The 14,201-nt window shown below is 35.2% G+C and overlaps 1 protein-coding gene and 1 non-coding gene across 2 annotated transcripts in view; one reads left to right on the top strand and one right to left on the bottom strand.

The window, feature by feature from the left end:
* The window catches only part of Slc4a4 (solute carrier family 4 member 4), a 424,936-nt gene that overhangs the window by 27,652 nt on the left and 383,083 nt on the right, over positions 1–14,201 (top strand). The gene's annotated exons all lie outside the window — the stretch shown is intronic.
* Positions 7,260–7,370, bottom strand: LOC124995133 (U6 spliceosomal RNA). The gene has a single exon (XR_007110619.1). It is a non-coding gene; the product is annotated as a U6 spliceosomal RNA (small nuclear RNA).

Below are 14,201 nucleotides of genomic sequence, written 5' to 3'. Positions count from 1 at the left end.
TTATTCATTTATTTATGTGATGCTGAGGATCAAACCAAGTGCCTCAAGCATGTGAGACAAGCAAGTGCTCTACCACTGAGCTACAACCCCAGCCCAGCTATTATTTCTTCAAACGTTATCTTTGTTCCCTTTTCTCTCTTTCCCTTCTGGAACTCCTATAATGTATATTTTGGTCTGCTTGATGGTGTTCTACAGGATCATTATACTCTGTTCATTTTTCTTCAGTCTTTCTTATTTTTGCTTAGACTTGATGGTTTCAAATGTCCTATTTTCATATATTTTTTAAAAATTTATTTTTATTATAAACAAATGGGATACATGTTGTTTCTTTGTACATGGAGTAAAGGCATACCATTTGTGTAATCATACATTTACATAGGGTAATAGTGTTTGATTCATTTTGTTATTTTTTCCTCCCCCCCACCCCTCTTTTCCCTCTGTACAGTCCCTCCTTCCTCCATTCTTGCCCCCTCCCACCCCCATTATGTGTCATCATCCCCTTATCAGTGAGATCATTCATCCTTTGGTTTTGAGATTGGCTTATCTCACTTAGCATGATATTCTCCAATTTCATCCATTTGCCTACAAATGCCATAATTTTATTATTCTTTATAGCTGAGTAATATTCCATTATATATATATCCATTATATATATATATATATTATATATATATTCATATATATATCACAGTTTCTTTATCCAGTCATCAATTGAAGGACATCTAGGTTGGTTCCACAATCTGGCTATGGTGAATTGAGCAGCTATGAACATTGATGTGGCTGTATCTCTGTAGTATGCTGATTTTAAATCCTTTGGGTATAGACCAAGGAGTGGGATAGCTGGGTCAAATGGTGGTTCCCTATTTTCATATTTATTGATTTTTTTTATTCCTGTTCAAATCTGTCTTTAAATTCCTCTTGTGAATTTTTCATTTTAGTTATTTTACTTTCAGTTCCAAGATTTCCTTTGGGTTTCTTTTTAAGTTTTCTCTCTCTTTATTGATATTTCCATTTTGTACATACATTATTTTCTTGACTTTATCCATGTCTTCCTTTAAGCATCTTTAAGTCAGTTGTGTGTCTCAGTAGGGATGAAACTCAGGACCTGGTGCCTGCTACACAAGCATTTTCTCACTGAGTTATAGCCATGTTTTCCAACACAGTTTTTAAGATATCTTTACCAAGGTGCAGTGGTGCACGCCTGTAATCCCAGCAGCCTGGGAGGCTGAGGCAGGAGGATCTCGAGTTCAAAGCCAGCCTCAGCAAAAGTGAGGCGCTAAGCAACTCAGTGAGACCCTGTCTCTAAATCAAATACAAAATAGGGCTGGGATGTGGCTTAGTGGTCAAGTACCCCTTTGTTCAATCCCTGGTATCCCTCCCCACCCAAATCTTTGTCTATTAGACCTACCATCAGGTCTTCTTCAGGGCCAACTTTTCTTGGTTTATTTATTTTTCTTTCAATGGACTGTACATTTCTATTTCTTTGTATGCCTTGCACTAATTTGGTCAAGATCTGACTATCTTAATTAATAATGATTTACCTCTTCCTCCGAGTTGCCTATTTTTTGCTTGATTTTGTTTTAGATTGCTGTAGGCTGTTACAAATCAACCTGAGGTGTAAACTTGAGGTCTTTCAAGGTCTTTTCTGAACCTACATTTTCCCCAGGAATGTGTGATGACATTCTAATTTCCTCCAGGTACACAGTTCTAGTCTTTAATGTCTGGCTTCCAAAAGAGGAAAAAGAGAAAAATGAATGGGGAAAAAATGCACAAGTCCTTTATATTTCTTAGAATCTTGCTAGCCAGAAGGGAAAGGACTTAAAACAAGGGAAGGAGATGCAACAACAATGGCTACTGTCTCTTCGTTGCACCCCTGAGACCAGAAGCAGGAATTAGTGATCAGAGTACAGAGCCCTGAAATTTGGAGGACAGGGCACTTTGCCTACCCTTGTTCCCACAAGCTGTGCGTAAGCTGCTCCAGAAATACGCTGTACAACTCTGCTCCAGGATAGTGGTGGGAGGAGAATAGGTGGAGCTGAAATTGACCAGAATAAATTGCAATTTATCATCCAAACCTTCCCCTGGAAGTTGTGACCTTCAGTAGACTGGAGTTCCAAAATCATTGCATCAGACATATTGTTCTAGTGTAATTGATGTTTGGGTGGAGAGAAAGATTCCTGGTGCTTCCGATTGTCCCCCATCTTCCCAGAATCCTCTCCCACTGAATATATATTTTTAACCTCATGGCATCTTTCATATTAATGTTAAGGCAAATTGAAATAATTCCTCACTTTTATGAATTTATTTTTAGAGGTTCGCTGGGTAGATCCTTGTTCTTACCTAACTTCATGGGTCAGGCATATAGGAGGAACAGAAATACAGGTTGTAAAGCCAGGTAACTAAGCAAATCCATTTTTACCCCTGAAAGAAGTCAGTTGGTGTTTTGTTCACAGGTCTTTGTATGTATTTAGGGAGGCACTAGATTCTTTTTAAATAATTTGCTTTCTGATGGGAAGTTTGAAGTACTACATATAATTTAAATCTATATACAATAAAACTCCCAGGTCCCTCTCTCATAAAGATGCTTATCTACATTTTTCTTTATGTGCCCTATTGTCCTGTATTCAGCTCATACCTGAACTAAAAAGTTCAAATCTTTTTACTCTCAGATAACATATTATGCTCTAATCATGGTTAGAAAGTTCAGAAGTTTGGAAGTAACTTGTCATGTCCCAGTCACCTGTCCAAAATCTAGGAATTCCAGCTTTACCTCAGTGTTGAAAAGTTAACTTTATTTACAGGGTTAAAAAAAATCATTTATATTTCACAAACTCAACCTCTGACCCTAGTCTGACAAGTCATCCTAGTTTTCCTCAGACTGTCCAGGATTTAGCACTGAAAATCCTGTGTCCTGGAAAATCTTTCAGTACTGAGAAAACCTTGATAACCAGTCACGCTAATTGGCCTAGAAACATTTCCTGCTCTCTATTATTAAAGTCACCTAATTTTTCCAGGTATGAAGGTAGCAGGTGACTTTGCTAATTTTGCATGTTCATGACTGCTTAATTTCTTAACATTTATGGACTGCTGGCAGTTTTGAGCAAGAGGGAGTTAAGAGATCTTGCACTACAACCATCTCATTTTACAGATGAATAAAATCTCAATTGTACTGGCAAGATTAAGCTGTCTTCGTTCCGCTCTGACTGCTGTGGTCCTAGATTTCTGTAATGTCTTCAAATATCTCCTTTCCCACTAAATAAAAATGAATCATTATGTTGGAACATCAGCTATAGTAACAGGAAAAAGTAGCAGTCAGTTAGTTTTAAATTGTCCAATAATCTTTTTCTAACGCCTCTATTTGCGTCATAGGCATTTTAACTTCCCTTGTGTCTAAAGTTCAATGTCTCTCATGGATTACTCATATTATCTGAGTGTGAAAATAAATATGGTCAGGTTAATTAGCATCAATTTTAATAAGATCCCAAAGTAATTTTACACAATGCTTCCTGGGAAAAAAGAAATTAAACTTGATAACTGAGATGATGGCATCTAAAATAGAAACTCTGCATGAAAGAAAGAAAATAAACATAGTAAAGGGAAGACGCTGTTGGGTGTATTATATATGATATATAGATAAGGCTTTCTTTTCAGAATTGCACAATAGGGCTTTGTAATTTTGCCTCCAGAGGAAGTCAGAGTCTTGGTTTCCAAAGACAGATTGACTTTGAGGGCTTGTTGAAACTTCAAATACCTGGTTCCTATACTTGCTCATTTCTGATTCAGTAGATCAGGGCTAGAACCTGGGGAATATGTATTTTTAATAAGCTTCAAATACTATTTAGATGCATTTGATCAATGAAATTATGTCTAGGAATCATTTATCTAGGCTAGTTGAAAAGCCTTTTATATTTTTCACTTAAGAAAAAAACTATATAGTGGTAATTTCTCAGACTTTTTTTGAGATGGTAGGTATCATGGATCTTCCTTCAAAAAGGGGAAAATTGAAAGCAGAGTCATTTTAATGTAAAAATAGGAGAAGTGAGAATTTTTTGTGTACCAGGAATTCAGGGACACTTGACCCCAGCCCTATTTTGTATTTTTTTTTTAAGAGACACAGTCCCACTGAGTTGCCTATGCCTCACTTTTGCCAAGGCTGGCTTTGAACTTGGCATCCCCTGCCTCAGCCTTCTGTGAGAATCCTTTTTTATTTGTTCTTTTTAGTTATACATTACAGTAAGAAGCCATTTTGATATATTTATACAAGTTTGGAGTATATCTTATTCTTATTAGGATCCCAGTCTTGTAGATGTACATGATGGGGAGATTCACTGTGGTGTATTTGTATATGTACATAGGAAAGTTATGTCAGATTCATTCCATTATTTTCTATTCCCATGTCCCCTCTGTCCCTTCATTCCCCTTCGTCTTATCCACTGAACTTCTGTTCTTCTCCTCCCTCTTCTCTTGTCGTGGGTTAGCATCCACATATCAGAGAGAACATTTGACCTTTGTTTTTTTGAAATTGGCTTATTTCACTTAGTATGATAGTCTCCAGTTCTATCCATTTACCAATGAATGTCATAAAGTCATTCTTCTTTATGGCTGAATGATATTCCATTGTGTATATATCCACCATAATTTCTTTATCCATCCATCTGTTGATGGACATCTCGTTTGATTCCAGAACTTAGTTATTGTGAATTGTGCTGCTATAAACATTGGTTTGGCTGTGTCACTGTAGTATGCTGATTTTAATTCCTTTGGATATATACCAAGGAGTGAGATAACTAGTAGAGATGGTGGTTCCATTCCTATATTTTTGAGGAATTTCCATACTGCTTTCCAGAGTGGTTGCACTAATTTGCAGACCCACCAACAATATATGAATGTACCCTTTTCCCTGCATCCTCACCAATATTTATTGTTACTTGTGCTCTTGATAATTGCCATTCTGGTTGGAGTAAGGTGAAAGCTCAGTGTAGTTTTAATTGCATTTCTCTAATTGCTAAAGATGTTGAACATTTTTCATATATTTGTTGACCATTTGTATTTCTCCTGTTCAATTCCTTTGCCCATTTATTTGTTGGGGTTTTTTTTGTTATTAAGATTTTTGTGTTCTTTAGTGTATTCTGGAAATTAACATCTGATCTGAGATGCAGGTGGCAAAGATTTTCTCCCATTCTGTAAGTTCTTTCTTCATGTTCTTGATTGCTTCCTTTGCTGTGAAGCTTTTTAGTTTGATACCATCCCATTTATTGATTTTTAACTTTACTTCTTGTATTTTAAGAGTCTTGTTAAGGAAGTTGATTTCTAAAACTGATGTGTTGGAGTGTTGGGGCCTATGTTTTCTTCTGGTAGGTGTGGGGTTTCTCGTCTAATACTTAAGTCTTTGATCTTCTTGGAGTTGAGTTTTGTGCAGGGTGAGAAATAGGGTTTAAATTTCATTTTACTACATATGGATTTCCAGTTTTGCCAGCATTATTTGTTGAAGAGGTTATCTTTTCTCCAATGTATGTTTTTGGTACCTTTGTCTAGTATGAGATAACTGTATTTATGTGAGTTTGCCTAAGATAGATATATATATATATATATATATATATATATATATATATTTTAGTTATAGATGGACACATACTTTCATTTTATTTATTTATTTTTATGTGGTACTGAGGATCAAACCCAGTGCCTCACATGTGGTAGGCAAATGCTCTACCACTGAGCTACAACCCCAGCCCAGAAGTGAGAATCTTTACCTGGCATTTTTAGCTTGAAGAATACTTTAAGATTCTGAAACTAGACCTACTATAAAGTGTGAGGGTGAAATCCATCAGAGGGCATATATGTATGTACTGTGCACAACAATTTGTACATTTGACCATAATAAAGAGAGAGAGGGAATGACTCCTAGAAATGTCCGACAGTCCAGCATTTTTCAAACCTGTCTGTCTGTGCTATAGAGGTTGTCCTATCAAAATCAGGTGGAGAAGAAATGGCTGGAATATTTCATTCACTGTCTGTTATGGAAGTACTTCTTATTAAGTATATGTTTACATGGCCAGGTGCAATACCCACATACCCTGAAAAGTCCTCTGGGAAACTAACACAGGACTCTAAGTTCTTAATTAGCAGAGTGAATTTCCCAGCTCTGTCACCTAATGGTAAAGAGAAGATGTGCTTGGTAATTAATTGGGTGAACTGTAAAACTGGAATCCTGACCACTTGTGGTCATTAAAGATCCCAAGGTACTTTCCTTATGGCAGGTGGAGTTCTGGACAAATTCCAACTCTGATAATTAAATTACATTCTGCCCAGCTTCCTTGTATACATTCAATTGGACTCTGTTCCCTTTCTGTCCTTAATTGTAGTAGACTTGTATATTAATAGAGAGACCCTGAAAGCCTATGTATACTAACAGTTTCCCCTAATTTATAGAGTGAGATTCACTGGGTTAGTGATCAAGAGGAACATTTGGTCTAAAGGGGGGAGTTTTTGAATTGGTTTCTGAAGACACAGTACCACTCCTGAAAAATTTAACCTATTAAACATTTCAGTATATAATTAAAAATATATATCCTATTAGCTTTTAGAAGCTGTTTTTGCCTGTTCCTTCTGTAGAAGATGTTGTTCTATAAACAAAGTAATTAATAGACATACTTTATTAGCAGACTGAATCCATATGCTTAATTAAAAAATCACAAAATTAAAATAAGTGAGCAGAATAGAAGTAGAGATAAGAACACTGAGACTAACTGGAAACAAGTTAATGATCTGAAATTTGTTGATGCTGAATTTGTCCTCATGTGTTTCATTATGAACAGTTAGTCTGCTTCTAATCTACTGTTTTTCCAAAGTGAGGGAGTTTGAAAGGCAATGTGTTTTCTTTTAATAGTTATATTTTGTTAAAATAGATTTTATTGTGTATATTTAAGGTACATAACCATCATAAGGTACACATATAGTGAAATGATTACTGTACTGGAATGAATTAGCAATCTCACATATTTATCCATTCCCCCTGCCCCATGAGAAGAGCAGTTATAATATACTCATTTTATAAAAATCCAAAATTTTTATGAAATGAACCACACTATTTTTGTAAATTATCTTTTTTTGATTTGTCCTCTTTAGATATACATGACAGTAGAGGGTACTTTGACATATTATATATACATGGAGTATAACTCATTATAATTAGGATCCCATTCTTGGGGTTGTACGTGATGTGGAGTTTTACTGGTGAAGTATTCATATTTGAACATAAAAATATGAAACACTTGATGAATTTGTTTGTCATTTTTGTGCATGATAAGGCCATGCTTATCTTCTGTGTATCATTCCAATTTTACTATATGAGCTGCCAGAGCAGGCACCAAAATACACTATTAATTATAGTCCCATATTGTACGTTAGACTTTTGACTTAATCATCCTATATATTTGCTACTTTGTACCTTTGACCTAAATCTCCCCTTTCCCTCTCTCTAATGCTAATTCTGGTAACCAGTGTTTTATTCTCTGTCTCCATAAATTCAACTTTAAAAGAAGATTTCACTTTTAAGTCCGATAATTTTCTTTTTATGCCTGGCTAGGTTCACTTAGCATAATGTCTTCCAGATCCATCCATTGTGGTGGAAATGGCAGAATCTTGTCCTTTTTTATTTTTATTTAATTTTTTTTCTTAAAATTTTTTTTAGTTGTAGATGGACACAATACCTTTATTTTATTTATTTGTGTGGTGATGAGGCTCGAACTCGGTGCCTCACACATGTGAGACAAGTGCTCTACCACCAAGCTACAAACCTTGTCCTTTTGTAAAAGATGAATAATAATCCATCAAACACACACACACACACACACACACACACACACTCTCTATATATATAGTTTCTTTACCCATTTGTGCACTGCTGGACACCGGTGCTATTTCCACTGTGAATAATACTGCAATGAACTGGGAGTACAGATCTTTGGTAGGTGGCGATTTCATTTCAAATGGATGTATACCCAGAAGGGGGATGGCTGGTTGTATGGTAGAATTTCTTCAGGAGTCTCCATATTGTTTTCCACAATCCACATTACCACCATCACTGTACAAGTGTCCTCTTTTCTCTACATCCTCACTAACACTTGTTATCTCTTATCTTTTTTATAATAGCCACTTTAATAAGGGTGAGATGGTAACTCACTGTGGTTTCGATTTGTGTTTCTCTGATGACAGGTACTAGTAAACACCTTTTCATGTACCTTTGGCCCATTTTTATGTCATTTTTTGAGAAATGTCTGTTTAGTTCCTTTGCCATTTTAAAATTGGGTTATATGTTTTCTTGCTCTTGAGTTGTATGAGTTCTATATAAATCTTGGATATTAATCCCTTATCTGATATATGGTCTGCAAATACTTTTCCCAGTGTGTAGGTTACCTTTTCATTTTGTTGATAGTTTCCTTTGCTTTGCAAAAGCTTTTGGGTTTGTAGTACTTCCATTTATTTATTTTTTTCTTTTGTAGCTCGAACTTTTGGTTTTATAGAAATGAAATCATTGCCAAAGTCAAAGTCAAGAAACAGGAATAAATTTAGCCAACAAGGTAAAAGATCTATGCACTGAAAAGTATAGAATATTAATGAAAGAAATTGAATAGGACATAAATATATGGAAAAATATTTCATGTTCATGGATCAGAAGAATTAATATTGTTTAAATGTCCATACCACCTAAAACAATATATAGATTCATGTGATCCCTATCAAAATCCCACTGGCAATTTTCACAGAAATAGATTGACAATCTTAAAATTTGTAAGGATCCACAAAAGATCCCAACAACCAAAGCAATTCTGACAAAAAAAGTTTGAAGTATCACACTTCCCGATTTAAAATTATATTTACAAAGCTATAGCAATCGAAACAGTATCATACTGTCATAAAAACAGACACACAGACAAGTGGAGCAGAACAGAGAGCCAGATGTAAATCCAAATATATATGGTTAACAAATTTTCCACAATGGTGCCAAAAAGACAAAGGGAAAATAATAATTTCTTCAATAATTTGTACTGGGAAATTGGATTTCCACATTGCAAAAAAAAGTGCACTATACATTAAAAAATGTAAAATTTAAAATGGATTTAAACCCTAAATGTAAGACCTGAAACTCATAAAACTCTTAGAAAAAAATATTTTTTTAAACAAATGAGAATTCAGTGACTTGTATATTTACTGAGAAAAGAGCACTATTATATGGTGAACAAACTCATTTATTATTTAGCAGGTTGTCCATTTCAGGGAATTAAAATTCTTTCCAAAATATTTTAAATACATGAATGAAATATTATTTTCTCACTGTTGATAACATTCCATTTAACATCTACTTAATGTACACTCTGTTAATGGACCAAAAAACCCTTTATTTGGACTTCTGAGTAACTCATACATATTCAGAAAAGCAAAATGTACTTCCCAGTTTATGTGGTTTGTCAACATGTTTGAGATTAAGTCCAGTTGGAGATGATTTGTTTGCTTTTGTTTCTGTTTTTAAACTAATTTTTTTGTTCCAGATAATATACCTAGCTTAAAAAAAATGAATCAATGCACCCTCACCACTCCCACTGCTTAAATTTGAGAATTTTGTAATCATTTTCTGTGTATCTCCTCTCTGAACTACAATAAATATTGCTTTACTTATCCTGGATTAATGAGGGAAAAAAAGATAGAAATCATAAAGTAGACAACAGCTGCTTTTCATTGTAAGGAAACTGTTTTTATTACCTGGGTTAAAGGGAAGAAATTTTTTGAAACTGAATTAAGAATGCTTAAGAAAACGTTTTAAGTATAATTATGCTCCTGTAATGACAAGAGATACAATTTTATCCTTACAAGGTCTTTAAATAGGGGAAGTTCTCAGAAATATGGCTTGTAAATGATTTCCTGTGCTTGAAACAAAATATATGTAGGTAGGGATTATTTATTTGTTTTAATGGAACTTAAAAATGCTTACAGAAAGGGGAAAAAAAGGGAAGAAATAATATATCAGATTGTGTTATTTTTGTTTGCTTTTGCAGAACTGGGAATTGAAACTAGGGATAATCTATCCCTGAGTTATATCCCCAGCAATATCTCCCCTACCTTTTTCTGAGACAGTGTTTCCTAAATGCTGAGGGTAGCTTTTTTGTTTTTAATTCATTTTTTATTGTAAACAAATAAAATACATCTTGTTTTTCTGTTTGTACATGAAGTAGAGGCATACCATTTATGTAATCATACATTTACCTAGGGTAATAGTTTTTTTTTTATTGTAAACAAATGGGATACATGTTGTTTCTCTGTTTGTACATGGTGTAAAGGCATACCATTTGTGTAATCATAAATTTACATAGGGTAATGTTGTTTGATTCATTCTGTTATTTTTTCCCTTCCCCCCACCCCTCCCACCCCTCTTTTCCCTCTATACAGTCCTTCCTTCCTCCATTCTTGCCCCCCTCCCTAACCCTAACTCTAACCCTAACACTAACCCCTCCCACCCCCCATTATTTGTCATCATCCACTTATTAGCGATATCATTCTTCCTTTGGTTTTTTGAGATTGGCTTATCTAGGGTAATAGTTTTTGATTCATTCTGTTATTTTTTTTCTGCCCCCCACCCCTTCCACCCCTCTTATCCCTCTATAGAGTCCCTCCTTCCTCCATTCTTGCCCCCTTCCCACCCCCTATATGTGTCATCATCCACTTATCAGTGAGATCATTCGTCCTTTGGTTTTTTGAGATTGGCTTATCTCACTTAGCATGATATTCTCCAACTGCATCCATTTGCTTGCAAATGCCATGATTTTATTATTCTTTATGGCTGAGTAATATTCCATTGTATATATATACCACAGTTTCTTTATCCATTCGTCAATTGAAGGGCATCTAGGTTGGTTCCACAGTCTGGCTATTGTGAACTGAGCAGCTATGAACATTGATGTGGCTGTATCTCTGTAGTCTGCTGATTTTAAGTCCTTTGGGTATAGGCCAAGGAGTGGGATAGCTGGGTCAAATGGTGGTTCCATTCCAAGCTTTCTGAGGAATCTGAGGGTAGCTTTAAACTTGCAATCCTCCTACCTCTGCCTCCCAAGCAGCTGAGATTACAGGTGTGCTATGCTGTTTCTTATAAAGGTTTAAAATGACTTAATGGAACTCTGTGTGTGTGTGTGTGTGTGTATGTGTGTGTGTGTGTGTGTAATTTTATAGTTAAAAATGTTTTCTAATTTTCATTATTATTTTGACCCATGTGAAATTCAGAAGTTTATCCCTTAATTTTTAAACATATTTTCTAGTTATCTTTTTGTTATTAATTCCAGCCTAAATTGTGTTTGGATATCATATACTGTATGTCTATTGCTTTAGTGGTTTCCCTAGATATTGCAACATGAATAATTTATCAAGGTCTAAAGTGAACTGATTCCTTTATCTTTTTCTTGGACAATGTAAGGTTCTTAGGTACCTTAACCTTGTTTACTTCACTCCTGTCTTACATGATCTTGTTGTCATGAATCAATTAACTACAGGATATTACCATTATTGTTGTTATACAGATAATGTTTATTTCATTTTATCTACGTGCTTATCCCTTTATTTTACTCTGCATTTTTTTCTACTTTAGCCTTCTATCTGGGAATACTTTCCTTTGGACCAAAGCATATCCTTTAGAATGTTCTTTACTGAAAATCTATTTATGATGAGGTGTCTTTATTATTGCTCATGAGGCCCAGGGTTTGATCCCCAGTGCTGCAAAAAATAAATATTATTTCATAAATTCTGATTTCTTTTCATTTGAGAAAGTGCTGGTCACTTTTTAATCACAGTGTAACAGCACAGGACTTTCAAGGAAGGAAATGGGGGAAGGCTTTACAAAACAATTGGAATTTGATTTTGTTGCAGAACGATAGGCAAGGTATGTTTGGGAGAGCAGACAAAGTGAATTTTAGAGAAGTGCAATGATGTGTCAAAAGTGATTGTGGAGCCGATTTTTTGGGTAGTGAAACTATTCTGTATGATACAATAATGGTAGATACATATATTATACATTCACCTAAACCCATGGATAGTACACCACCAAGAGCAAACTCTAATGTAAGCTTTGGGTGAAAAGCGGTGTGCCAGTGTGGTTCTTCAATTGTAACAAAGGCATCACTCTGTTGGTAGTGGGAAGACCATGCCTACGTAGTGAGTGGCAGGAGGTATGTGAGAGCCCATGTACTTTCTGCTCTAAAAGTAGTCTATTAAAGAAAAATATCCATGAACTTTTCTATATCACAGTGTTATTATTGTAGAAGTTAGCTATTATCCTTTATTATCCTATTATCCATTTGTAGTTAATTTCCTTTTTTTTTTTTCTCTGTACAGGGGAGTTGGACCCAGGATCTCATGCATGCTAGGCAAATGCTCTACCACTGAGCTACATTATCAATCCTTTTCATTTTATTTTGAGTCTCAAAATTATCCAGGTTGACCTTGAACTTGGATCCTCTTGCCTCAGCATCCAAATACTTGGGATGAGAGGTGTGTGCCACTGCTTTAGACAGTAATTTTCCTTTTATCTTGACATGCTTTACAATATTTTGTTGTTGTTATGGTTGGGGGTTCTGCAGTTTCATCGTGATGACTATCAGTTTGAATTTCTTATTATTTTATTTGAGACTTGTTTGGCTTTACTCTGAAGATTAATATCATTCATTAGTTCTAGGAAGTATTACTTCTTTTTTTATTAAAATATTTTTTATTTTTACAGACACATTTTGATTCATTGTACACAAATGGGGTACAACTTTTCATTTCTACGATTGTACACAATGTATATTCATGCCATTCATGTAATCATACATATATATAGGGTAATACTGTTTCATTCTAATGTTTTTCCATCCCCAACCGCTTCCAACCCCTTTTTCCACTATACCATCCAAAGTTCCTTCGTTCTTCTCTTCCCCCCATCACCCCCATCCTTATATATTGTCATGCACTTATCAGAGAAAACATTCGGCCTTTGTTTTTTTGGGCTTGGTCTATTTCACTTAGCATGATATTTTCCAACTTCATCCATTTACCAGCAAATGCCATAATTTTATTCTTCTTTGTGGCTGAGTAATATTCCATTGTATATACATATATATATATATATACCACAGTTTCTTTATCCATTCGTCAATTGAAGGGCATCTATGTTGGTTCCACAATCTAGCTATTGTGAATTGAACTGCTGTGAACATTGATGTGACTGCATCACTGTAGTCTGCTGATTTTAAGTTCTTTGGGTATAGGCCAAGGAGTGGGATAGCTGGGTCAAATGGTGGGTCCATTCCAAGTTTTCTGAGGAATCTCCATACTGCTTTCCAGAGTGACTGCACCAATTTGCAACTCCACCAGCAATGTACCAGTATACCTTTTCCCCTACATCCACGCCAACACTTATTATTGCTTGTGTTCTTGATAATAGCCATTCTAATTGAAGTTAGATGAAATCTTAGGGTGGTTTTAATTTGCATTTCTCTAATTACTAGAGATGATGAGCACTTTTTCATATATTTGTTGATCACCTGCATATTTTCTTCTGTGAAGTGTCTGCCCATTTCCTTAGCCCATTTATTGATTGGGTTCTTTGTATTTTGGGTGTAAAGTTTTTTAAGTTCTTTATAAACTTTGGAGATTAGTGCTCTGTCTGAAGTGTGTGTGGAAAAGATTTTCTCCCACTCTATAGGCTCTCTTTTCACATTGTTGATTGTTTCCTGTGCTGAGAAAAAACTTTTTAGTTTGAGTCTATCCCATTTATTGATTCTTGCTTTTATTTCTTGCGCTATGGGGGTCTTGTTAAGGAAATCTGGTCCTAAACCAATGTGACGGAGATTCGGGTCTACTTTTTCTTCTATTTGGTGAAGGGTCTCAGGTCTAATTCCTAGATTCTTGATCCATTTTGAGTTGAGTTTTGTACAGGGTGAGAGATAGGGGTTTAGTTTCATTTTTCTATATATGGATTTCCAGTTTTCCCAGCACCATTTGTTGAAGAGGCTATCTTTTCTCCATTGTAAGTTTTTGGCACTCTTGTCTAGTATGAGGTTACTGTACTTATGTGGGTATGTCTCCATGTCTTCTGTCCTGTACCATTGGTCTACTTGTCTATTTTGGTGCCAATACCATGCCATTTTTGTTATAGTGATACCTCCTGCATCACT

This window comes from Sciurus carolinensis, chromosome 10, assembly GCF_902686445.1.
Source record: "Sciurus carolinensis chromosome 10, mSciCar1.2, whole genome shotgun sequence".
In the NCBI taxonomy this organism is placed as follows: domain Eukaryota; kingdom Metazoa; phylum Chordata; class Mammalia; order Rodentia; family Sciuridae; genus Sciurus; species Sciurus carolinensis.
The sequence above is the reverse complement of the archived record's forward strand: the minus strand, read 5'-3'. Positions and strand labels throughout refer to the sequence as shown.